A 26,675-nucleotide genomic window follows, 5' to 3' on the forward strand; every position below is an offset into this window, starting at 1 on the left:
GGGAGGGGGAGAGAGAGGGAGGGAGAGGGAGGGGGAGGGGGTGGGGGAGAGGGAGAACCCAGACAAGCAGAGGATCTACCATTGCCCACATTTTACAGAAACAGAGGCACAGAGAGGTTATGCCTCAGTGACGGGTGAACGGATGCAGAGCAGAACCTCAAATCAGGCCGGTGGCTGCACCCAGCTTCCTTCCCCAGGATTCTGCAAGCCACTGCTCAGTCCTGCCAGGTCCTCCGTCCCTCCTTGCTTTGTCACATTGCTCCCTGCCCCACACCCACCATGCCCTCATAGGGGACCAGATCAAGCCCGCTTTAAGTCCAGATGGCTCTGAAGACCAATGCTTGCCATTTCACCACCTGACACTCAGGTACTTGACAAAGAGGCTTTTTCCATCTCTGCTTCACAAAAAAAGAACTCATTTCCAGTCCTTGGGGTCTGGGGGCAGGGCCATACAGGTCCTTGGGAGCTGCAGTGAGTCCCCAGGGCCTTAAGAAAGATGGCCAGTGGACCTACCAATCAAAACCTCTGCTTTAGAACAACGTACTCAGAACTTCTAGCTAACCCACCCCCACCACCCCTGCTCTATCTTGGGCTCCTTCATTTTGTGCTCAAATACAAGCTTTCTTGCCGCATCCCCATCCCCAGGTAAACTGCAGGCTCTTCTCTGGGAAAGAGAAAAGAATAACATAGTTTGGCACACCTGCCAGTTGTCCACCCAGTTGTGTGCCCGCTTGTTCTCTGTTCTGCATCTCCTCTGAAGGCTAGTATTCCATCTTGCAGAAGAGATCTTACATTTAGCCTGAATCCAGCCCCGGCCTCTTGAGCTTAGACAAGCATGTAGGTTTGGGAGCTTAGTGGCTATCCAGGTAAGATTGTGCCAGAAACTGCAGACACCTTGAGGTTGTCCTTGACAGTGGGAAGCAGCCTGACAGACAGGCTTTTCTGCTAAGCAGGAAGACAAGAAACAGGCCATTTTGGTCACACAGGGAAAGGCCTAGCACAATTCAGGCAGTGGTGGTAGGCAACCTGGTCTACAGGCAGGAAGAACTCCCAGAAGTACAGAACCCCTTCCTGCTAAGAAATGAAGGTGGCATGTATATAAAACAGAGATGATGGTGTCTGCTATGGGATAGATGGATGATGGTTAGAAGGAAGGATGAATGGATGGATGGATGGATGGATGGATGGATGGATGGATGGATGGATAGATGGATGGATGGATGGATAAACTGATAATAGATAGAAGGATGGATGGATGGGTGGCATCCTGGGTACCAGGCACTGAGCTGGACTCTGATGACTTAGAAATGATTCAAATGGCTAACAAATTCATGCCGACAGGAAATTCACAGACACACACTCACACAACTAATCAAAGTGAAGTATCCCAGTTTGTACATCCACACTTTCCTTTATAATAAAAGCACACTTTTAACAACAGTGTTGCTTCTCCATTTTCAAGGTGAAGATGTGACACCTCAGGAGCATTTGGTGACTTGTTCAAATCTCTGAGGCCAAGAATGTGTGCCTGGGTCAGTCCAAGCTCCCTCTTTTACCCCCACAATCGTGTGCCCAGGTTGGTTTTTATGGCACCTGCAGAACCAGCCTTAGGGTCATCTTTTTATCCTTCTTCCCTCCCTCATGTCAGCCACTGCATTCCACTGACTCTACTACTATTCTGGACACTGGGGAGACAGAAGGATGGGGACCTGAGGAAGGCAGGGGTGCTCCCCAGAGGAACTCCTTGCCTATTTGGGGCTGGCAGAAGGCAGTAAACAATCCTTCACAATGCATCCAGACTAGAGCCTAGAGAAAAGTCACACCCCCTCCTGTCACCCCTCCTAGCCTAGCCCACCTGAGCCCTCTCGACTCCTCCCTCACAAAGAAGTCTGCAGGGCCCTCCCTGATGCATCGCACCCTGCTCAGAAGCGAGGGACAGGAGCCCCTGCCTTTCAGCCCTTGCTGAGTTCAGATAAATCTCTCCCTCCTCTCCCCGCGCCTCTGAAAGTGCCCAGTCTAGCTAGGGCTTCTCCCACTTATGCGGTTCATGAATATTTAACAGCATCTGCCGTGGAGGCGATAAAGCCCTACCAATCCTTGACAAATATGTCCTAATCTTTTCAATTTCGGGGTGCAAATATGCCTTCTGAGTCCTGTTTGTCACCTAGATTAATGGCCCAGGGTCCCATAATCCTTTGGTGCTAATTCAAGTGGTGGCTGGCCGGCGTGTGTCTGCCAGGGGGGGATGCTGGGACACACACACACACACACACACACACACACACACACACACACACACGATGGAGTAATTAGTCAAGGAAAGACTTATAGTGTGTGTGTGTATGTGTGTGTGTGCACATTTGTACATGCACATGTTGTATGTATGGTGTGCCTCTGTTTACATCTCTACTCTGTGTTCACAAGCATTTAGGTGTATGGAAGTTGTGCATTGCCCATGTCCATCTGTGTATTCTCCTCTTATGAATGCGTACCTGTGAGCCTGGCTGTCAAAGGTGGATGCTGCGTTCCTGTCTCCCTCAGTAGGAGGAGGGAGGGAGCAGATGAACCAGTAGTGCGTTCCATCTGATTTATTTGATGAAGAGAATATATGATGGTGGTCACAAGTAGAGAAGACAGAGGGAAGGAAGTATTATCCACAGGGAAGGTTCCATGGAATATGTTTAGCATGTGTCTGAAAAGCAACCCCCATACTCCAAGCCCTTGGGGGGGGCATGTTAGTTTCAAATGTTCAGAGCCCTTAGCCCCGTGAGAGGCATCAGGTCAGAGGTCTGTGTGAAACGTGAATTTTACATAGAAGAGACAAAACTGATCTGTATGTGTGCGGTTTTATGCGTGTCTTTGTATGCGAGCGTGCTGTTTGAAGACCTTCCAACATGGGTCTAGGGTAGACGCGATCCACAGGAATCTGGTCGACATGCTCTTGCCTGCTTTGTAGACCCTCAAGCTCCATCCCAACCCCCCACTTCCCCCCCTTCTCACCTCCCCACCCCACCTCTCTCTCACATCTCTCACCAAACCTTTAATATGTCACCAAAACACTGGGTGGAGACCATGTGGATCTTAGCGCCTCACTTCCTTCTTTCTCAAGTCTGTTCTCAGCAGCCCGGTGGAAGCTGGGGAGAAAGAGTCATCACAAGATGACATCCTTTTCTCTTCATCTCTCGTCACTAAGATCTGCCCCACTCACCTGTGAGGGCAGATGGAATAGCAAATATGGAGGAGGCAACTCTGTTCAGACACACAGACCCATCACCAGACAGAAAGTTTCTTTTTCTTTCTTTCTTTCTTTTTGGTTTTTCGAGACAGGGTTTCTCTGTGTAGCCCTGGCTGTCCTGGAACTCANGAACTCAGAAATCCGCCTGCCTCTGCCTCCCAAGTGCTGGGATTAAAGGCGTGCGCCACCAACGCCCGGCAGACAGAAAGGTTCTATGCACAGATGACCTCTGTTCTAACTTGTTAGTATCTGCCTAGGTACCCAATGCAGCTGCTTGCCATGGTGCTCAGTCCCAACCAATCAGAACGGAGGACACTGACAGAGAAGAGAGCCTAGTCCCCTGAGACCTGAAATAAAACAGACTAAGGACTGAGGTGGGGAAAAATAGGAGATCAAGTAAGCTGAAAAAGCCAGAGCTACACTCATATTTTTTTTTGTCAGAAAACAGTGCTTTGTGAACAAATGTGCTAACCACATCCAAGCATACTGCCTATTGCATGAAGCACTATGGGAGGGAAGGGATGCTTAATGACTGGCAGAATGGGCTCCAGCATCAAAGGAGGCTACATTTGAGTCCTATCTAAGACCCTGAGCAAGCCACCTTCATTGTACATAGCTCCTTGTCCCGGGCTATAGCTAAGAACCATAGGATGTCATCAGTATCACATGCCAGGGCAGATATCACACCACTTGGCAAAAGAAGCCACTGGTGTTATTGCCAAAATAATTTTCTTCTGGACTCACCATGACTGAGTCCAGCGCCATACCACTCTCTACTCTGTGAGACCGAGAAATTTCAAGAGTTAGTGATGGTTTGAGGAGATAACACTTCTACTCTGACCCAGTCAGTGGGGAAAGCAGCCTCAAGCTTAGGCTCCCAATGGGAAGGACAATTCTAGCTGAAGGAGCCTTCCCACAATGAAACACAAGACTCCTCAGAATATGGGGGCTTTTCTGGGAAACACTCCTGTGCAAGGATCCTGATTTGTGCCCTCAAAACAAACAGATCCCTTTCTCCATAGATAGCCTCAGATCCGAGAGCCAAGGGAGGCCAGAAAGTGACTGTGGCTCTGCTGTGCAAGGGTTGACTTCCTGTGAACTGAGAGAAGTCATCTTGTCATGAAGTCAGAGGGATCTGCAGTAGCAATTTGAAAATTTCTCATTCCGGATGTGTGTGTGTGTGTGTGTGTGTGTGTGTGTGTGTATACCTCTGAATATTTTGATAAGAAAAGTCTCCCCCACCCCCATCAGAGGAATTTATGAAAGCCAGTCCACAAGTCAGCAAGGATTCCCGTTCTTCCATTTCAGTATCCTCACAAAGAAAGGAGATTCTGCCTTTGTCTGCTGTAGACTCTAAGGAAAAACAACACGCTCAGCTTTTCCCTAATGTAGTAACCTTTCAACCAGCACTCACCCCTCTCTTGAAGATCCAACCAGATCTATCCATGATGAAATACAACCTCTGTATTTAGTGGTTGTTATTATTATTATTATCATTGTCGTGTTTTTCTTATTGGAAAACAGCCACCAAAACTGAGAGAATTCAGTGGGTTACCCAGCACATCCTTGGCTTTTAAGAACAAAATAATGAACACAAGGAAGAAAGTCAGAACATTCAAGCAACTTTATTATCACTAAAGGCAGCCACGGAGTAAAAGTCCAGTAGTGGCTGCAGTCAGCATCTAAGATGGCCACTTTAAGATGGCTACTTCCAATATGGCTGTTACCAGTGCGGCTGCTTCAAAGATGGCTGCCTCCAAGATGGCTGCCATTGACATAGTCCCCATAGTTCTCCAAGAGCGGGGTGGGCCTAGTAATTCATTCCAACTTAATAAACCGTAGCAAAAGAGGTGGGTACCATCCCAAGATTTAATTGAAAACCGAAAAACTCTTGTTTCTCTTTGTTCTCTATTTCCTAACTTTAGGATTTGAGCTGCAGTACTATGGGCAATTCTAGATCCGTGTGGCAAGAAACCATTGTTCCCAGCCCCTAACTAGTGAAAGCTTCTGCTCACAGCAACATGAGCAAAAAATGGAAACAAGTCTCTTCTTAGTTGACCCTTGACATGACTTTTATACTGGCTTACAATGTTGATAGCCTCTGACAGTCTTTGATCCAGAGGCCCCAACTAAGCCACTTGCAGATTTATGACTAAGATAAGTTGTGAGAGAATAGATGTTTACTTAAAGCGACTATGGTTATGGTAACCTGTTGTACAATGATCGAGCACAAATGCCATGCTCTCAGATCTTCCTCCTGCCATTACCCATCTGTATAAACATGTACACATCATGCACTTCTTGGGAAAATAATAGGACTCACCATGGGATTACGGTAAGGGTCAAATATTTGAATTGATATAACATTTGGTATGCAGAGAGCATTTTACAAGAGTTGGTATCACCAATATCATTACCTCTGAAGGTTTCAGAAAACCCAGGTGATTCAAGGGGACAGAATTTCCCATCAAGACCTTGAGAGCATGGGACAGATGTGCTGTTCTTTATGTACTCCTACCTCATGCCTCCTAAGTTGAAGCCTTCATTGCCTAGCTGCTAGTGCTATGAAAGTAGACTGGATCTTAAGGCGCCAGCTTCATCAATGGGTTAATCCACTGACAAATGTAGCTAAGCAGGTGATTAATATCTTGGGTCTTGTAGAAGAAATTAGATCTCTCTCTCTCTTCTCCTGAGAGTTGGGCATATCCTATTCCGTCAAATCTTTCTCTGATTCCTCCCTTTGTCTGCCTCTCAGTTAGACATCACTTTCAAACATGGATAATTCCTTCTGCAAACTAACTTTACCTTCACTGTTGGGGATTAAAGGTGTGTACTAAGGGCATGTCTGTATTCCCGCCAGAGTAGCCATGTTGCTGGATTAAGATCCCTCTAAATCTTTTATTTTACATTTTAGATAATTATTTTATAATATTAACATGGCCACACAAGACTCTGATTTCCCAGAAGCCACCATGTTGTTAGGAAGTCCTACCCAGCCACATGGAGATGCAGAGAGCTGTCCAACACCCCCCCCCCAAGCCATAAGTGAGGCTTTCCTGGTCTCTCCATGGTGGTCTGGCCACACAAGATTGAACTACAGTGTACTTTACAGTGTAGATACAACTACTCATGAAAGAAAAACCAATTAAAATATACATGTGACTTTACACTATTGTTAAAGCCTTCAAGTGCTGCCTGTCATGCTGCAGTGGCTGGTGTAAAATTCCTAAAAAGTACTCTTGGGTGGTACTGTAGATGGAGGTGTACCCCACAGGAGGATGACTAAGGGAGAATCACGAACCAGTCAGGGTTATCAAAAGGGAAGAAAATCCATCCCCAGAAGGTTAAAATTTAGTAACTTCAACAGAAAGCTGACTAAAGAGGGATTAAAGAACCTACTGGCTACATCTTAGGTAAGGGAGGGACTCTGGAGGCCCCACCCCTTCCTGGGGAGCTAGTGGCATTTAGTAGGGGACTCATTGTCTTCAGTGGTACAGCCACAGTAAGTTGCCCATGTTCATGAGGTCAGCCCAAAGTGAACCCAGTGGGCCACAAAAAATAAACTGAGATGTGAACCTAGGAGAGACTTATTGGGGGGGGGGGGAGAAGGGGTTCCGAAAGAGTGGATGAGGGATGAGAGGAAGAAGTGGAGGTGTACAAGGTTGTCAAAGAATAATAAATACAGTTTTATTTAAAAAAAAAAAAAGGAAGGAGAAAGAGGGGGGAGGGAGAGAAGGAAAGAAAGGAGAGAGAGAAGGAGGGAGAGAGGGAGGGGGGCTATATGTAGTAGCACAAGCCTTTAATCTCAGCACTCAGGAGGTAGAGACAGGCAGACATCTGTGAATTTGAGGTCAGCCTGATCTACATAGTAAACTCCAGGACAGCTGGGGGGAGATAGTGAGACCATGTCTCAGAGAAAGAGAGAGAGGAGAAAGAGAGAGAGAGAGAGAGGAGAGGGGGAGAGAGAGAGAGAGAGAGAGAGAGAGAGAGAGAGAGAGAGAGAATGAAAAGTTGAGGTACTGGTCCCAGCCATGCTGCAGAATCAAGGAGCAAAGAGGAAAAATCCCCCAACCAGCCCCCNACCCCCCNCTCCCCCCACACACACACAGAAGCTAACCCCACGAAGCAAGGGAATCTGTAAAAATACAGATCAGCAGCTTGGAGGCCAGAGCAGGGTAGAGGAGGGCGGAGACCAAGCCGCCTCAACAATCAGTCGGTTCCCAGGTCCATCTGTGGAACCCTCCCTGGCAAACTCTAAAGAAGAAATCCCTCAGGAGCCAAGTGCTGAAGCACAAAAGGCATGTGTGTCCACGGGCAGGCGGGCAGGCCTTATCGTCATCTCCCGATCCTGCTGGAGCAGGCTGCTCTTAATCTTTCCGCCACATAACCCTCCATGGGACTCCCTTGCTGTGAGACCCCAGGAGTCCCCAAACAGTTAAGTTGTCCTCTACTTGGATTGCAGGGCTTTGTGTCCAAGCGGGCTACCAAGGACTGCTGCCCTGAGGGTGGGGAAATGACAGCCCCCTCCCTTTCCTTTATCCCCCTCCTCTGTATCAAGCAGAGCCTGACTCCTGGCACAGTAAAAGAAACAAAAGCGGCCGGCCCTTGCCCCATCTTTGAAGGAGGGAAAAATCAGGACAATTAATAGAGGTGAGCTCTTCCGTGCCAACTATGCCTTAGGTCCTGGACTGGAAGCCTAGGCCTCCTGAGCAATCACTCTTTCTCCCTAGAAGGGATCAAATGTGCTAAACCTTCAAAAGTCTCCGAAGAGCTACCATTAAATCCCCGGCAGGAAAGAGGCTCAGCAAGGTTAAGTCACTGCCCAATGACACACAGCTAGAACATGGCAAAGTCGGGTCTAACACTCCATGCTGGGCTCCAGAAACCTTAGCTGTGTCTCCAGTCCCCTGCCTCTCAGGCCCTCCTCTGGGTCCCTCGGCTAACTTACCACAGGTCCCATGACTCACCGAAGGTCTGAGCTAAGGAGAGAAGAAAGCTACTATCTAGTGAGCCCTGGGGGGTGTGACAGGTGCTGTTCTCAGTCCCCAAACTCTCCCAGGCCTCCGCCTCCCTTCTCTGTGAGAGGGAGTCAAAGGCTAGCTGACTTGATGTTGGAGTAGGTGTGGGGACAGAGATGACAGGACTCTAACACTCGAGTGCCCGGTCCCACGCTGTCTCCCCCTGAAGGGCCTCCCTGCCTCCTTCCTGGGACTCTGTATAGGTAGGGCTATTATTTATATTTGTCAGATGAGAGGGGTTAGATTTTCTAAGTTCTGCACGAAGCAAATTGGAATGCCAGGGTTTGAAACTGGGTCTGGTGGAGCCCAGAAATAGAGTTTTTAACCAGAGGAATGAGTACCACAGCTGGGAAATACAGAAAAGGCACCCACCCAACAGCAATATGAACTAACCAGTAGCCCCCGAGCTCGTGCCTCTAGCTGCATATGTAGCAGAAGATGGCCTAATCGGCCATCACTGGGAAGAGAGGCCCCTTGGTCTAGCAAACTTTATATGACCCAGCAAAAGGGAACGCCTGGGCCAAGTAGTTGGAGTGGGTAGGGGAGCGGGGGCGGGGAGGGGTATAGGGAACTTTCGGGATAGCATTTGAAATGTAAATAAAGAAAATAATAATAAAAAAAAAGAAAAAGAAAAAGAAAAGGCATCCACCCATTCATCCACCTATCTACCCATCCATCCAACCCTCCATCCTTCCACCCATACAACCATCCATCTATCCACCCATCAGCCACCCATCCATCCAACCCTCCACCCATCCAACCCTCCACTCATCCATTCATACAACCCTCTATCTATCCATCTATCTACCTATCTACCCATCCAACCATCCATCCATCCATTCATCCATCACCTACCATCTATCCATACATCTCACCCACCTACCAATCTGATATCTATCCATCCATTGGTCCACCCATCCATCGACCCACCTACCCATCCATTTATCCATCCATCCATCCATCCATCCATCCATCCATCCATCTATCCATCCATCAGTCCACTCATCCACACATCTAACATCCACCTACATATCTGTCCATCCATCCACTAGTCTACCTGGCCATCCACCTTTCCGTTCATCCATCCATCCAATTACCCATTCAGGCAATGTTTGCTGCACGCTGCTGTCCCTGGCATTTTCTGACACTACCCATCAACGAGGAAATGTTCTTGGCCTTCTAAAGTTGGTGGTCTGTGGAGGAGAGATGGGCAGGAATCAAGTCAGCACATAAAGTGTCGAATTATAATAAACACTTTGATATAGAGAAACAGATGCCAGGGGATCAGAGTGGACAGGGAGGGACTCTCTGACCCAAAGGGCAGCCTGGACATGTCTCCATGTCTAGAGCCAGAGGACTGTGACCCAACAGACAGAGCAGGTAGTGGTCCACACAGCAAAGCGCTAGAAGTTGAGAAAGGAGGAGACTGTCAGAAAGAGCGGGCTGGCACCAAGTGACAGAGAGGTGGGCAGAGGCCAGGTCCGTTGAGGAGTTTGTGGATTGAGGTCAAATTTTGGTGTTATTTCTAGTGGCGTGGAGAGCCCTTGGAGGATTATGGCTTTGCCACATGAATGATAAGCTGGAAGCTCTCTCTAAGTTTGGCAGGACTCACATGAGAGACAAAGAGGTGGTGACCGTGTGTGGGGGCAGATGACCGTAGCAGGATTCCTGCAGAGTGCTGACTGCTGGCCAATGCCCGTAGCACGTTTGTTCAGCATCATCCTGCAACCAGGGATGCGGCATGTTTCTCCCACTAAGCACAGCGAGGGGTGACCAAATGTCACAATGTCCCTCCTTCCTCTTAGCCTACGTGGTTCTGCACGTACAAGGGCTGTTACACTTGCCTAAAACAAACAAACAAACAAACAAACAAGAAAACCAACCAACCAAACAAACAAAAAAAACCCAACTATTATTCTTGCTACAAATTCCTCCTCCCATTCAGCAAATAGTTGTTGATTACCTGATGTATTCCAGGTACCATGGAGACAGATAGACAAAGCCTGATCAGGCTGATTTAAAGAGGAGGGACAGAGCCACAGGCAATAAGACGTTATGATCTCTGTGACAAGATGTGTTGATTTATGCATGAAGTGAGAAATGAGGGCTGGGGAATCATTTTTTTTTCTTCTGAATCTTGGGAAGAAGATGCCAGGCAAAAGAATAGAAGGGCAAAGGTCCAGAGACTAAAAGGTTTGAGGTTTTCTCGAGGTGTATTAGTCAGCTCATGCTGAGGAACAAATTATCCCAGAACTTGTCAGGGGCGGGGATCAGAGCTCACAGTTAGAGGTCTGCTTTGTGAGGCGGGGACCTCTCATTGAGCTTGGAGTTCACTGGCTAGGCTGCCTGGCCAGTGAGCTCCAGGGATCTGATTCCCCTCTCCTCCAGTGCTGGGGCTACAGATGTGAGCCATGTCGGAGCTCTGGAGCTTCATGTGGATGCTGGGAATAGGGACTCAGGCTTCGACTGTAGACTGTCTGCTGAGCCATCTCCCCAGCGCCACCCATTGCTCGGTAAACATGTTCTCCCAGGTTCCCCTCATTCAAGGCTGGAGGTGACAGTCACATACATCTCTGTGACTACCATCCTTGCGGAGAGGATGCTCTGTGGCAGAGTGGCCCTCCCCCATATCCAATTCCTGCCTCTCCTTGGACTCCATGTTCATCTCAGCAGAGATGCCACCTCCCCCCCCCCATGACTGTAAATCAGATGCTAAATCCTGAGGCAGAGAGGGACCCCCTACCCATCTCCCAGGAGACCTCCCAGGTAAGAAACAGAGGTTAGGTGTGGGGGTGGATGAAGTTAGCAGACAGCCCTGAGGCAAACATCCTGTCTCTTTTGGGCTCCAAATCCATAGCGATTCGAAGGACTTCTCTTAATCTACTCCTTCCCACTGGCCAGCACTCTTCTCTGGAGCCTGCGCACGTCCTGTGTTTCATGGCTGCGTGCTCAAGCTTCCTTCACAGAGAACAAATCTGCTGCCATCTTCTCCCTGCCTCTCCCAGTCCTAGCTAGCCTCATGCCCACCTCTGTCTCCTGAGATCCCTTCTTCCCAAGCTCCTCCTCCTCCTCCTCCTCCTCCCAGCCCTCCACCCCACCCCATCCATCTTCTCCCTCCTCCCCCCACCAGGTCTCCTTTGCTCTGTGACAGCTGCAGTTGGAGAAAGACGGATGGAAATGACACCCCAGCGCTGGCGTGACCGCCACTCGGTGGTGATGCATTGGGAACCATCTCTGGCTTTCTGCAGGAGCCACACAGATGAAATGGTGACCTCTTTGCACGCAGGGTCAAGGACACACTGGAAGGGCGTAGGGTGGGATGGACAGGGTAGCGTGGGCCAGCTCAAATTGTCCTCTCTCCTGGCCAAGGTTCAGCAGGGGATGAAGGGAGAGCTCAGTCGCCTCTGGACACTACAACTGTCCCCAAAGAGGACAGTGGAAGAGAGGGGAAGCAAAGGGGTGTTCAAGATGTCATGCAACAGGGACAAGTCATCTAAAGGCCCGTGTCTCAGTTTCCCCATTTGTGAAACGAGGACAGTGTGTTGGGTCGAGTCACCGATGCCACTGAGCACAGCATACTTGCCACAAGCTAAACTGTCAGCACAAGGCAGGGCCTGGACTGGTTTGAATCTGGAGCCACAGAAGGCTTTGTCCCCAACACCACAGGGTTCAGACATGGAACCAGGAACCAGGGAAGTGATGGGATGGGATCACCTGCCTGGGTCTCAGGTCAATGCTGCAGTGTGGGGATCGGCGGGGATTTCTTTTCCTCACATGATTGATACCCTGCTGAGGTGGGAGGCCACAAGAGTGAAGGAGCCCTGGAACTTTGATGCCAGTCAGCCTGTCTGCCGTATCCTAGCCACATACCTACCTGGCTTAGTCTCAGTCGGCCACACTGGATAGAGCCCAGCCAGTGTATGGGTGAGTGAACTGGGATCAGAGATTGCTACGTGAACTCTCTGAGCCTGTTTCCTCCTCTGAAGTAACAACTAGGATACTATCTAGTTACATTGTGGCTACATTCCATTGCTTTATTTGCTTACTAGTGCAACAGTATTTGTCTCGTGCAACAGTATTTGTTGTGTGTCCACTAAAAGCTCGGGGCTTCCATGAGCCATTTTGCATCCCTTTTGCACCAGCTCTCTGCCTCTGTGGACTCTTTGTATTTCCTTTTTTCTTTCTCTCTCACCTTCCCTGGGATCCCCTCAAACTCCCTACAGGACCCCTGTTCTAATCCCTGCACCTTCTGGCCTCAAACAGAACAGGGATCATTTCCCATGGTTTTCCTGGCTCTGGGACTTGTCACCACGCAGACACTTCTCCATTTATGGAAGTTCACTCTCTGCTAACCCATCACAAGTTATCAGAAGTCAAAAATGTGTTACATGTGCTGGTGCATTGAAGCAGGAGACACAGGAGAGTGAGGCTTCCTCCCTCGGGGTGACAGCAAGCCAGCCACATTGGATAGAACCCAGCCAGTGCACAAGTGAATGGAATGGGGTCAGAGATTCCTACGTGAAAGCTGGTGTTTGGAACAGCTTGTTACCCATCATTAGCTGGCTGATACAGCAGCCTAGGCAAGGACAGTTGAACCTTTAATGGACTCACATTTGCCTCACTGAGGCAAATGGCTTAGCCCCTCTGGGTCTCCTTGGACCCATGTGCCAAGAAGGGACAACACTCTCTTCATAGAGTTGCCACAAGTCCCCCTTCCTCTTCCACATCTGTACAAGGGCTGCAATGAGATCTCATTCCCCTCTGCCCTGTAGACACTGATTCTGTCAGCTCTAGAAAGCTGAGGAAAGGTAGTTAGAGGTATCTAGAAATATGGGTTCGAATCCCACCTGTGCCATTTACTTCTGTGTGACCCACACAAGGGACTCAACCTCCAAATACCTGTGAGGGATTAGTAAAGAGGTCTCTGGGCCACTGTATAAAGAAGAGAAGGCATAGCATCTGTCACCTCATGGAAAGTTCATTCTCTCTCCCTGGGAGCAGCAGAAACATGGAGGCTGAGTTCTTTAAAGTAAGTATGTCCCACTCTGTTTTCTGGTCCTTGTGTTCATGGTTCTGGAGTTTGGCTGCCTGTCAGAATCTGGCTTTCCTGGGATGTCCTCACACAAACATTAGCACTTCTGAGCTCCTGGCTGTTTCCTGTGAAACACAGAGCAGGAGACTAACTGCTAAGCTCTATGAGGGTGGATGGGTTGAGATGAAGGGAAAGAGAGAGGGGAGACAAACAAAGATGGAAGGGGGAAAGGAAGAAGGGACAGAGGAGGAAAAGGAGGGGAAGAAGGGAAGGAGGGAAGGAGAGAGGAATGGAGGAAGGAAGGAAGGAAGGAAGGAAGGAAGGAAGGAAGGAAGGAAGGAAGGAAGGAGGGAGGGAGGGAGGGAAAGGGAGAGAGGGAGGGTTCCTACACAGGAACATCTCAAAACTTCTCAGAAGCAAGGGGCATTGTGATTTTAAAGCCTACACAAACCAGGACAGTTTCCTTAAGAAGAAACAAGAAGCACACCTTCCTCCTGGGACATTCAACTTGGGCCATGAGCACAAAGTTATCAAGGCCCTGCCCCACCCTAAGCGTAATGGAGGACCTCCAGCATCCTGCCAATAGCAGGACCAGCCCTCTGCTTGTCTGTGTCATGGCTGTGACCACTGCCCGACTCTGGGCAGTGGCCAGGGCCAAGGTTTGCCAAAGAGGACCCTGAGAAAGAAAAACTCAGTGATAAGAAAATGCCACCCACACCGGAAGTCCGCACCAAAAGCCCACACCGGAAGCCAAGCGGAAGCCTGCAGGGAAAGCCCACACTGAAATCCAAGGAGCAGGGCTCCGTCCTTTTGAGAAACCCCATTTGAGAACAGAATTCTCTAGCCTGAACTTGCATCGGGGGAACCCTGGAGGACTCGGGAGAACCTATAGTGCAGGACCCATCCCCAGAGCACCGAACTCCTAACACAGACCCATGGGGTTGCCGGCCGGAACACACCCTTGGAACCCCGACTCTACATCCCCATGTCTTGCCCTAACCCCTGGAGTCGGGCCCAGAATGCCATAAATGTCCTCACTTCCCTCATAATGGCCCAGCCCAGCTCCCACAGGTCTGCAGCAATCATCATCCCTACAATGTCACCTCTGTCTGATTCTGGGTTGGCACAGCAAGAAGAAGCAAATGATGGATGTATTAAAGCTCCTCTCCTTAAACTTCCTCAGATGGCACTGGCAATCATAAAATCGAAGCATCGGCCAGGGGCCGATGAGATGGCTCAGTTAGTAAAGAGGCTTGCGGCCAAACCTGACAGCCTGAGTTCAATCCCCAGGACTCACATGGTAGAAGGAGAGAACCAACTCCAGCAGGTTGACCTCTGACCTCCAACATGTACTGTAGCAGACATTACCGCACAGGCCCACACACATACAAATAAGCAAATACATGTAAAACAGATCAAAATACATACATTAATCAACACTGAAAAGCATTAACGATGTTCCAGGATGCCCTGCGGTGTCAAATATTCAGGCGAGATTTGATGCTTCGTGTAAAAAATTAAACAGCGCTTTTTAATCTCATTAGCATGCAAATTTGCTTTCATCTTTAATAAATGGTAAGATTGTATGTAAACCAAATAATTGGTTTCAAATAAATTTCTTTCTTTTTTATTGTGTGTGTGTGATGTTCATATCCGGTACCAATGTGTCCATACCATGTATACGCATGTGTGGCGGTCAGAAGATAACTTCAGATCTCAAACCTCCCATCTCAGCTTGCTTCTCATGTGTTTTCCATCTTAATAGCTCAGATTTGCCAGGCGTGGTGGCACACGCCTTTAATCCCAGCACCTGGGAGGCAGAGGCAGGCAGATTTCTGAGTTCGAGGCCAGCCTGGTCTACAAAGTGAGTTCCAGGACAGCCAGGGCTATACAGAGAAACCCTGTCTCGAAAAACAAACAAACAAAAAAAATTATTCAGATTTTCAAATTTTGTTTATGTTATTATTTATAAAGTCTACTGTGACTCATGCATGGAAGTCAGATGTGAACTTGGGGATCAATCCTCTCCCCCTGCCATGTGGGTCTCAGGGATTGAACTCAGGTCATTATACTTGCCGCAAGCCCCTTTTACCTGCTGAGCCCTCTCGCCAGCCCTTCGTTCTGGAGTCAGGGTCACTCTTCTTGTTCATTACAGAGTCTTCTAGGCTAACTGTTCCCTTCGTGCATTAGAGATCCTCTGGCCTCTACCTCCCATCCAGTCACAGAAACACACTGGGATTACATATAGGCTACCTTGCCTGTCAACACATGGATTCTGGGGATTTGAACCCAGCTCCTTACACTTGCACCATAAGTATTTTATCCACTTAGTGATCTCTCCAGCCCCTCACATAGATTGCTTTATGATTTATTAATTATTTCATTTGTCTATCTAACATACACATACATACCTGGAATCATGTAAAAAAATATTTAGGCAAAAATGGCTTATGAATGGACTATGCTCTGGAATTCACTCTGTAGACCAGGCTGGCCTCAAACTCAAAAATCCGCCTGCCTCTGCCTCTCAAGTGCTGGGATTAAAGGCATGCGCCACCACTGCCCAGCACAAAAATATATGGCCAGAAGATATACCTCTATGTTTTTTTTTGTTTGTTTGTTTGCTTGCTTGGTTTGGTTTGGTTTGGTTTGGGGTTTTGGATTTTGTTTCTCTGTGTAGTCCTGGCTATCCTGGAACTCACTCTGTAGACCAGGCTGGCCTCAAACTCAGAGATCAGCCTGCTTCTGCGTCCTGAGCTGGGTAGGTGGACGTTTAAGAAGCCTTACCCTTAAGGAGGTGCCTGAGACAGAAGAAGAGGCAAGCCATGGGGTCCTGGCACCAAGGCCTCTGGTCCTCCTCTGGAATTCTATATAAATTATCTTTTGCTGTGGGAGGGGGCAAGATGAGCGCCCCAGAACACATCATATCACCACACTTTTCAAATAATTTGTTTATTTTTATTGTAGCTTTGGTGGTTATTTTTGCTTGTTTGTTTGTGTTTTGCCTGCATATGTGTCTGTGTGAGACACAGATCTCCTTGAACTAGAGTTACAGACATGTGTGACCTGCAAACGTGGCTGCTGAGAATTGAACCCAAGTCTTCTTGAAGAGCAGCCTGTGCTCTTAACCACTAAGTCATCTCTCCTACCTCTGATCTCTGCATTAATATGGCCTTGAACATGAGAGACAATTGACTCGGGGACCCTCATGAAGTCACCATTGACATGGTAGAAGCTTGGCAAGCCCAGATCTGCTGGCACAGGCTTGCTGGCCGGAGGTCCTGGCTCCCGAGGGTTCCTAGGCTTTGCCAGTCCCGGGGACCCACTTGACAAAATCACACTATTCTGCTGGTCACAGAGGGAGCCCCAGCCACCATGGGGGTGGGAACTACTCGGGCTACCCCAGCCACAAGCAGATGACAGCCCTTCCCTGGTCTCAGCTCTGCCCTTTGAAATATAGGGGAAGGAGCTACTGCAGACTTCACAGTTACAAATAGTCCTGTCACAGATGATGTGGAATGTCTAGAAGGGGTGCAGTTCAACCCATAGAACTAGGCACACCCCCACTGGGGAGACAGCATGTAAATGCACTTACCTCACAAGCATAAGGACCCCCCTCCCCGCCGCCGAGACAATGCAAAAGCTGGATATGGAGTGTGAGTGTCTGTAATCCCAGCACTCCTATGAGAGACAGGAGACAGGGACAGAATTCTTAGGATCTCGAAGATCAGCAGAAAACAGAGAGACCCTGCCTCAAACAAAGTAGGAAGAAGACCAACATCCAAGGTGCACACACACACACACACACACACACACACATGCACACACTGCACACATGTACACACTCAGAGCTAGCCAGGCTCACTTCTACCTCGGGACCTTTTGCATCCTCTCCTGCACCCCAGCCTCAGCTCTTCAGATCAATGGCTCCCTTTCACCCTCTATGCTCGGTCTCCTGTCATCTCACAGACGCTGCTGTCCCAAGCCCACCCCTCTCCACAAAGCTACCTCTTAACTTGCCAACTCACTGAGAACAGCTCCCCGGGTTGAGGACTTGGTCTGCCTTGCTCCCAGCACCCTCTCAGTCTTTGGCACATAATAGCTGCTCAGTAAGGATCCATTGAGCAAATAAATGAAAACCACACACAAAGGGTGTAAGATGTCAGAGCTGGAGATGGAAAAAACCTGTCTATCTCCTGGGGGCCTCCTTCCCTCATGTGTCCACTCAGGGCAGCTGCCTTTCACAAGGGGCTCTGGCTGTCTTATCAGCCCCTCATCTCCCCTCCACTCTGATGTCAAGCTTGTTAGAAAAGCTGAGGGCCCACAGCCACACTGACGCCGGTTTGAAATTATCTGTCACTCAGCAGGCTGCCCATCAATCCTCTCACCTGTGGAAGCTGTGCAGGCCCGGGGCCACTCCCCCTCTCGCCTTTGTTTCCAGCAGACATCAATCTTCCCCATTCCTGGCTAGCCAGCCCCTCCCACCTCTCTGATGGATGCTTTTATATGGATGCCCCCCCCACATCTCCCTTTCATCTTACAGCAGAACCCCACCACACCACCACCAGGCTGGACCACCACACTGAGGCCTGGGTCCCCAGAATGCTGCCTTCCTGCAAGCTCAGGGGTGGGGATGCGCCTGACTCTAGTAGACTCGGGGAGACTCTCCCATTCCCTCCTCTTGGGACAATGACTTCAGGCATCCTGTCTGTCTGCAGATGTTCCATGCAGAGGGCACTGCAATCAATGCTGAAGAAACTGAACATCAGAGAGACCAACCAGCTTGCCTGATGTAGCCCAGCAAGAAGGCTGCAGGGTGAGGCTGGGGACAGAGCTGGGCTGTCCTGTGACAGCCCCATTCCTTACTGTGTTCATGTAGCCATGCTCCTTTGTCATGAGCAACGGAGTTGGAAGTTTGTATACGTACAGATGCATGTATGTACAAATATGTGTATGTACAGATACATGTATGTGTGAATGCATGTATGTACAGATACATGCATGTACAGATGAATGGATGTACAGATACATGTGTGTACAGATACATGTATGTAAAGATACATGTATGTACAGATGCATGTATGTACAGGTGCATGCATATACAAATAATTATGTGTGTGTGGACAAGCATGGGTGGAGGCCAGAGATCGACCTTAGTGTCCCTCCTTAGATGCTGTCCACCTTGCTTCCTGAGCCATGGTCTCTCATTAGCCTGGAGCTCATCAAGTAAGCTAGGTTGGCTGGCTGAGCCCCTGGGGATTCACCTACCTGTGTCTGCTGGGGGTGTCACTCTACTCCCGGTGCTGGAATAGCAAATGCATATAGCCATGTGAGCCCAGCTTTTTTTTTTTTTTTTTTTTTTTTTTTTTAGGTTTTTGAATCTCGAACCCAAGTCCTCATGCTTGCAAGGCAAATGCTTTACACACAGAACCCAAGAGAAATGCTTTCAAAAATCATATAGACTAGTGGTCCCTACCTCCCTCCAATCCCCAAGCCCTGAAGAACCTTGGGGGAGGAGGTGGTAGAGATCAGAAAGGTCCAAAGCCCTTCATGTATTAAAACTGAATGTGAGGGTCAAAACTACAGCGAAGATGGCCAGGTGCCCTCCAGGAGTCAAGCTCCTGGGCAAAGGCTTCTGGTGAAGAAGCACCCATTAAGGATGAGATCTTGGCAAAGCAAGGTAAGAGAAAGCAGGCACCCACTCAGAAGGCAGGCGGAGGAGCAGAGATCTGATTCCCAGAAGGACAGGACCTTATTGAGCCAGGGTGGGGACATCAGGGAGAGGAGACAGCCACCTTTGGCAGAAGCGCAGGAGCAGCGATTTCCCGAGGTGACAGGGACAGGAGTCGCCTGCTCGAACGTCGGAATCGCAAAGCAAGCATTTTCCACCCTTAATGGGGGACCCAACCAATCCGAAAGACACCCTATTTCTCTTTGTCTTTTTCCCTTGCCAAGTCAGCGGGCTGACTGAGCTCCCCTGGGTGATTAATTTTCCCCTTGACACCCTGGGGGAATGAGACATTTGTCCCAAGGGTAGAGACACAAGGAGACAGGACTCGGTGTGGCTGAGCCGTCGTCCCAGGCCTGGCCCACGGACAGGGAAGCTGCTGGACAGATTCCCCCTGCCAGGAAGTTACCAGGAGGCAACACCGGAAGCAGAACGAAGGACCCTGGACCACAAAGCAGGGAACGCCGACATCCCTGTGGGGACACAGTAGGCTTCTTGGTGGACGGGACTCGGACTAGGCTACGCCGCTTAGTGGGCTAGTTGCTAGTTCCAGGGCTGCTAAGTTCCAAGATAAAGCCCATTAGAAGATGGCTCCTATAAGATCATGGGTAGAGCAAAGTGTCTGCCCCTGGGTCTCGATTTTACTGCAGCCTGCACCATCTCTCGGGCTGAATTCCCCGGGTTCAAATCCTGCACTTACAGGCTGTGGATTTGGGACAAGTTACTTAACCTCTCTGGCTTCCACATCCTTAACTCTCACGTATCTACTACAAGGGCACAGGCCTGTCGTTCCTGCTGCTCAGGGTGGCTGAGGCAGGAGGATTACAAATTCCAGGCTCGAGTTTGGCTACAGAGTGAGTTCAGGGCCGGCCTGAAGAACTTAGGGAGACCCTGTGTCAAATATAAAGTAAAAAAGAGATCTGGAGGTGTAGCTCACTAATAGAGAGCTTGCTGGGCGTGCATAAAAACCTATTCGCAGGACCAGGCATGGAAGAGCCACAATGATAATGCTATCACAGTTAGTGGGTGCTTACATGGGTTGAACAGGGTGGGACTCCCTCAGACTTGAGTCTTTGTTTGTTTGTTTGTCTGTTTGTTTGTTTGTTTTGAGATGGGGTCTCTCTTTGTAGCCCTGGCTGTCCTGGAACTCACTCTGTAGACCAGGCTGGCCTCCAACTCAGAGATCTGCTTCCTTCTGCCTCCCAAGTGCTGGGGTTAAAGGCATGAGCCGCCGTACCCAACTTGAGTCCTTTCAGATTCCCTAATCCCTCTGACACAACTTACCTTAGTATGTACAATTCAATAGATTCTGCCTTTCAGTTTACTTTGGTTCAGAACCTAGTGTGGTGTCACACAGCTCTCAACCTAGCACATGGGAGACTGAGACAGGAGCTGGAGATGGCTTAGTTGTTAAGAGCATCTACTGCCCTTGCAGAGGACCCAAGATCGGTTCATGGCACTCAGACCAGCTCACAAACACCTGAATCTCCAGCTCCAGGGAATCTGACGCCCTCTTCTGGGCACCTATGTGCATGTAGTACATATAAACTCACACAGGAACACACAAACACATAAACAAGCAAAAGAGTTCAAGGCCAGCCCATGCCAAATAACGAGTTCAAGGCCAACATGGGCTACATGAGATCCTGTCTCAAAGACAAAAGGCAAATAAATAAACTAATTGTAGAAAGATACTTCTGATGTTAAATGGAAGCGTATCCAAATGCCTTAATAAGAATGTAACAATAAAGGAGACATCACTAAAAGAAATCAGTGCTGTAAAGGGGGTAGTCAAACCCAGGTACCTGCAGGGGTATCCCGACCAGGTTCTGGTGCACCATGAGTAGACTGGGGTTGTAACCAGAGACGATGTAGTGCCCAGACCAGACAATGCCAACCTGAGTCCTGCACCAGCCAAATTCTTCTGTTAGAAGAGAATCAGTTCAAGACCAGGTGACATCCAGTGCATGCAGCAGTGAAAGCCCTGTGGGTAAGCCCTAGGGTTACTCACCCTGGGGTGGTTGGGTGAGTGGATGGACACAGGCTTAGACAGACAGATAGACTGGTGGAGAGAGGGAAAGAGGGAGAAAGAGAGGGAGGGGTAGTTGTATAGGTGGTTGAGAGGAAAGATGAGGAGAGGGAAAGATGAATGATGGATAAATAATGGATGCATGGATGTGTGTGGATGCATGGATTCATGGATAGATGGATGGATGGATGTGTGTGGATGCATGGATGGATGGATGGATGGATGGATGGGTGGGTGGATGGATGGATAAAAAGACAGATGGGAAATAGATGAATGGCAGATGATGAATAGATGGATGGATGATGTATGAATATAGGGATGATGGATGGATGATAGATAGATGGATGATGGATGGATGGATGATAGATGGATGATGGATGGATGGATGGGTGATGGATGGATGGATGGGTGATGGATAGATGGATGGATGAATGGATGGATGATGGATGATGGTTAATGGATGGTTGATGGATGGTGGATGATGGATGGTGGATGGGTAACGGATGAATGGGTGACTCGATTATGGAATTAAATAAACAACAAGTGGCCATTCTGGGGTTTCCCTGCCCAGCAGCATTCACTTCTTCTAGCGTCTGTGTAACATCTGAGCACCTGGTTCTCTATAATCTTCACACTTCTAGTTATACCTGTGGGGTTATGAAGTGGGGATGTCAATGAACATAGTACCCAGGCCTGCACTACCTTTGGGAGCCATCACAGTAAGTTGTCCTTGAAACTTTGGAAGGGGTCATCCTCTTCTAACATTGTGATTCTTCTCAAGAGCACTTTGCCCTCTCATCCCAAAGTCCATAGTTACAGCCACACCCCCAAATTCATGAACACATCACCCATACACACTCTAAGATGTACCCACCTTCCTGGTGTAGAAGTGACGCTGTCGCAATACACAAGAAGCCACCTTGACAAGTGTATGCCTTGAATCTGTGAGAAGCAGGATTTGGTCCAACATTTTGTGAGTGAACAGCTGGGGTGTAGAGCTGCCTCTGGTTCACAAGGGGGACCATGCACTCGAGAGCATGGGAAGCAGAAGCAGAGAGAGAAGCCAGGTCCCACCTCTGCTCAAACCCTCGCAGTCCAAAGCAAACAAACCCAGACAGGGAGAGAACTCAGGAAGCCAGCAGGTTGTGTGCATCTGCACCTGACACCATGGCGGGGACTCCTCATTGCCAAGACCCATCTGGTGTCCTTGCTGCAGAGAGCTGTCCCTTGGGTGTGCAGCTGCAGGAGCAGGTAGCCTTCCAGTGCTTCTTGGCAGAAGTAGGGACGATCTGGGACTCATACCTTTAGCCAGCAGAACCTCCTCTGAAGAGGGGACCAGAGCCACATCCTGCTGATGGGGATGACGGGCAGGGATCTGCACGTCGCCTGCAGTGCTGGAGTTTTGCATGCTTCTTCCTGTTCCTGGCTGGGAAGGCTGGCAGGGTTGGCTGCAAGCCCTGTCCCTGGAATTTGCTGTCTCAATTAGGATCCAGGGTGAGTTCAACATCTGACAGGGAGATGGAGAGGCACAGAAAGAAGCCGGGATGGAAGATGTCCAGTCAGGCTGGACTCCAAGAAGCAAAGAGCCAACGACAGGACATCAGGAGAGGTCTCAGAGTCCCACACCTTCCCCTGCTAGGGAGTGGGGAGAATGGAGCCATGTTGGGCCAGCTCTGACCCTCCTGCACAGTTACCAACTCCAATGACCACCTACTTTGTGCCAGGGAGAATGCTAAACATTTGACGTGCGGTAGCTAATCTTCCTGGTAGTAGCCACAAAATATGCACTCATTCATTTTTTCACAGATCCATTCACTCCCACAACGATTCCTGAAGTCCATACAAACCCAGGTCCTGTCCTGCATGCCGGGGAGTTGTGGGTGTTCTTTCTAGACTGACACAGCCATCTTCCTTTGTGGACTTTCTAATCTACTTCAAGGACGCTGGAAATAGATATAAGTACGGGGGGGGGGGTGTCTCTAGAATGAGCAGGTGACATCTGAGCAGGACAAAGAAGAATAAAGTCATAGGGATAGGGGAAGGAAGGTCAAGGGAAGGCAATGCAAAGGCCCTGGGGTGGAAACATCTCGATCACAGGACCAGGGCCAATGACTCATGGGAGCAATGGCATACAGTGGGGATCAGAGCCAGAGACATCAGTGAGCAAGGCTGGGCCTGGGTAGCTCTGGGGGAGGATGTAGGGTATGGAAGGTTTGAATTAGGAGGTGACGTGTAACCTGACTGATGGCTCACCAAGGACCCTTTGGAAGGGTGCTGGGAGAGTGTGTGAGCCCAGGGCAGAAACGAATGTCTTAGAAGAGGGATGAATATGGCAGCTCGGACCAATGAAAACAAACAGAAGAAATACAGGAATTCAGAATTCAGTTTGGAGATGTTTTAGTTAGGGTTTACTGCTGTGAACAGGCACCATGACCAAGGCAAGTCTTATTTTTAAAAAAATTTTTTAATTGGGGTTGGCTTACAGGTTCAGAGGTTCAATCCATTATCATCAAAGTGGGAGCATGGCAGCATCCAGGCAGGCACGGTGCAGGAGGAGCCGAGAGTTCTCCATCTTCATCCAAAGGCTGCTAGTGGAAGACTGACTTCCAGGCAACTAAGGTGAGGGTCTTAAGCCCACACCCACAGTGACACACCTACTCCAGCCAGGTCACACCTATTCCAACAAGGCCACACCTCCAAATGGTGCCACTCCCTGGTCCAAGAATATACAGATCATGACAGGATATAAGAGCCAAAGGAGAGCAAACAGGCCAAGTCTCAACAAACAAAAACTTAGATGGCGATCTGATGTCTGTCTCTCTGTCTCTGTCTCTCTGTCTCTCCGTCTCTCTATGCCTCTCTGTATCTCTCTGTCACTGTCTCTCTGTCTCTGTCTCTTTCTCTCTGTGTGTGTGTGTGTGTGTGTGTGTGTGTGTGTGTGTGTGTGTGTGTGTGTGTGTGTGTGTGTATACAGTTGGCCCCAAATGTCAGAAGAAGGTCCCTTGGAGCTTTTATGGTCCATCCTATGTGAGTTCTGACAATCAAATGAGCATTCTGGAAGCGCAGCAAGTGCCCTTGATCATGAGCCATCTCTCTCACCCTCTTGGTTTGTAAGGCAGAGTCTCCCACTGGACTGGGGCTCACTCGTTAAGGTCGGCTGGCCGGCCAGTGATCTCCAGGGATCCTACCGTCTCTGCATTCCCAGAGCTTGGGTTCTAAGGACACTGCACCATGAATCCTTGCTTCATGTGTGGATGGATGGATGGATGGATGGATGGATGGATGGATGGATGGATGCTTGCTTGCTTGCTTGCTTGGAACGGAACCCAATGGCCTCCCCTGCACCCCTCGCCCCACAAAGGTTCTCTGAGAGGAATCGTATCAGCCTGTGTGGTCCTCACAGCCTTTCTTCTGTCACAGCATCTTCAGAGCAGCTGACACAATGTACAAAGGGGGCGCTGGTGCGCGCCAATAAAACTTTGTTTACAGAGACGGGTGGTTGGCCATAGGGTGATAGTTTGCTGACTTCGCTCTAAAGTAAGCTGGGAACACCTAGGTGAGACTGCAGATGCCTAGCATTCTAGTGCTCACGTAGCTAAGGTAGGAGTATCGTCATGAGTTCGAAACCATGGGCTACATTGCAAGATCAAACAAAACAAAACAAAACAAAACAAAACAAAAAAACACAATAAAAATAAAAGAATAGTTTGATGTGTTAAAAAACAGAGACTTCAGCATCCCCTCCTAAGCCAGCTCTGCTGAGAAACCCATCTTAACCCCTCTGAGAGGCAGCAGTTGAGAAGAGCCCTGCTGGCTGGTGACAGGACCCTGGGAGGTGGGCAATCCTCTGTATCCCGAAGCCATTAGCATCGCAGATGTGCACTGGCGATGCCTCCAGACTGTTGGCACTCTGCGAGGTCCCAGGAGGGAGAATGGAACACAGATGCTCTTCCTGGGCAGAAAACGGGTCGGGAGCTGGAGGCAGAGCTGGGGCGGGGATGCTCACCCCAGCCTGTCATTTGCATTGAGAAGGTCGCCCTGCCCATCCCAGCTGCAAAGGAGACCTTGCTCTCCGGTTTGAGTCTGTCTGAGGGTTGTGAGTGTTGTTGTCCTCTTTAACGTCCTTCTCGAGGTTGCCATAAGCACTTTCGGCGCAGGCTGGGTCTTTGAGTTGTTCCCATCTTTCCTGAGAGCACAACCTTGGCCCGGTTAAGTCTCAGATTCCTCCTCTTTCCCTTGGCCATTCCAGGCAGGGTTTCCATGGAGCCCAGGTTGGCCTTCAGCTCTCTAGGTAGCAGAGAATGACCTTGCTATTTAGCAAGGTCAAACTCCGGATCTGATCCTCCTGCCTCAGCCTTTGAAAGCTGGTGTGAGCCGCCAGCATTTGCTTCAGCTTCCTTGAGTCAGGAAGTTATCAGGGAGTAAGCCGGAAGTGACATCTGCCTTACTGGATGCTTTCCCCTTCCCCCACTCTTGTATTCCCTAGGAAAATTCAATACTCCCCCGTTGCCAGGCCTCCCCTCAGGGACCCACTGCAGACATCCAGGGTAGAATCCAACTGTCTATCTGTTCCAGCCAGTTCATGAGTGTGGCTTGGACACAGAACCTGGACACTGGATGGTCCTCTGCTAGGACAGTTTGGCCTGCAGGGGACACTGGTGATGTGTGAAGATCCTTAGATGATGACAGCCTTGGGTGTGGTGGGTTAGCATCCCTGGTTAGAGGCCAGGAACCTCCCTGCTCAGGCAGGGACAGCGAGAGGTCATGGACATTGCTCCATCATCACACTAGAGACAGCAGCTGGGGTTGGGTGACTGGAGCCTGATCTAATGTCTGGCAGCTCTCCAAAAGAGGCTGGTACCACAGAAAATTAACTGTCTAGAAAGCTGTCCTGGTGGGCAGAGGTGGCGTGCAGTGGCTTCTCCATCCTCCCAGGCTGCAGGCAACAGCCCCTGGCACAGGACAGAACAGGGAATGGGCTAGAACGGGAATCGGCAGAGGGCCGGCAACCTCCAGACGCAACCTTTCTGCCAACATTCTAGGACAGTGGTTCTCAGCCTTCCTAGTGCTGCCGCCCTTGAATACAGTTCCTCATGTTGAGGGGACCGCCCCCTCCCCCGCCAACCATAACATTATTTTTGTTGATACTCCATCAACTGCGTTTTTTTGCCTTTGTTACGAATCGTGTGGTAAACATCTGATAGTTCTGATGGTCTTAGGTGACCCCTGGGAAATGTCACCTCAAGCCACGTGATAACACCATAACCATTGGGCCAGCTGATTTCAGACCTGGGAAAGACAGGCCTCGTGAGACAATCAAACATCAGTGGCGAAGGTGGCCAGGGGCTCTACACTCCATAGAGGGGTCAACAGAAGCCACTGTGAAACTTGAACAAGAAAAGTCACGTGACCACAGGAGCAGGGCATCCCAGGCAGAGAAATAGCACATGGAAAGGCCCTGGGGTAGAGCTTCACTGGGTGTGTTTGGAGACTAACAGAACCCAGGGGAAGGCAGACTAAATAGAGGGCCAAGGTCAAAGAGTCTCCTAGACCCCAGTTGTAGTTTAAGAGACACGCAAGGGTGTGTCTGGGTGCGGTGGCACACGTCTCTAATGCCAGCACTTAAGAGATAG

Source organism: Mus pahari, chromosome 23 (genome assembly GCF_900095145.1).
Source record: "Mus pahari chromosome 23, PAHARI_EIJ_v1.1, whole genome shotgun sequence".
Taxonomy (NCBI): Eukaryota; Metazoa; Chordata; class Mammalia; order Rodentia; family Muridae; genus Mus; species Mus pahari.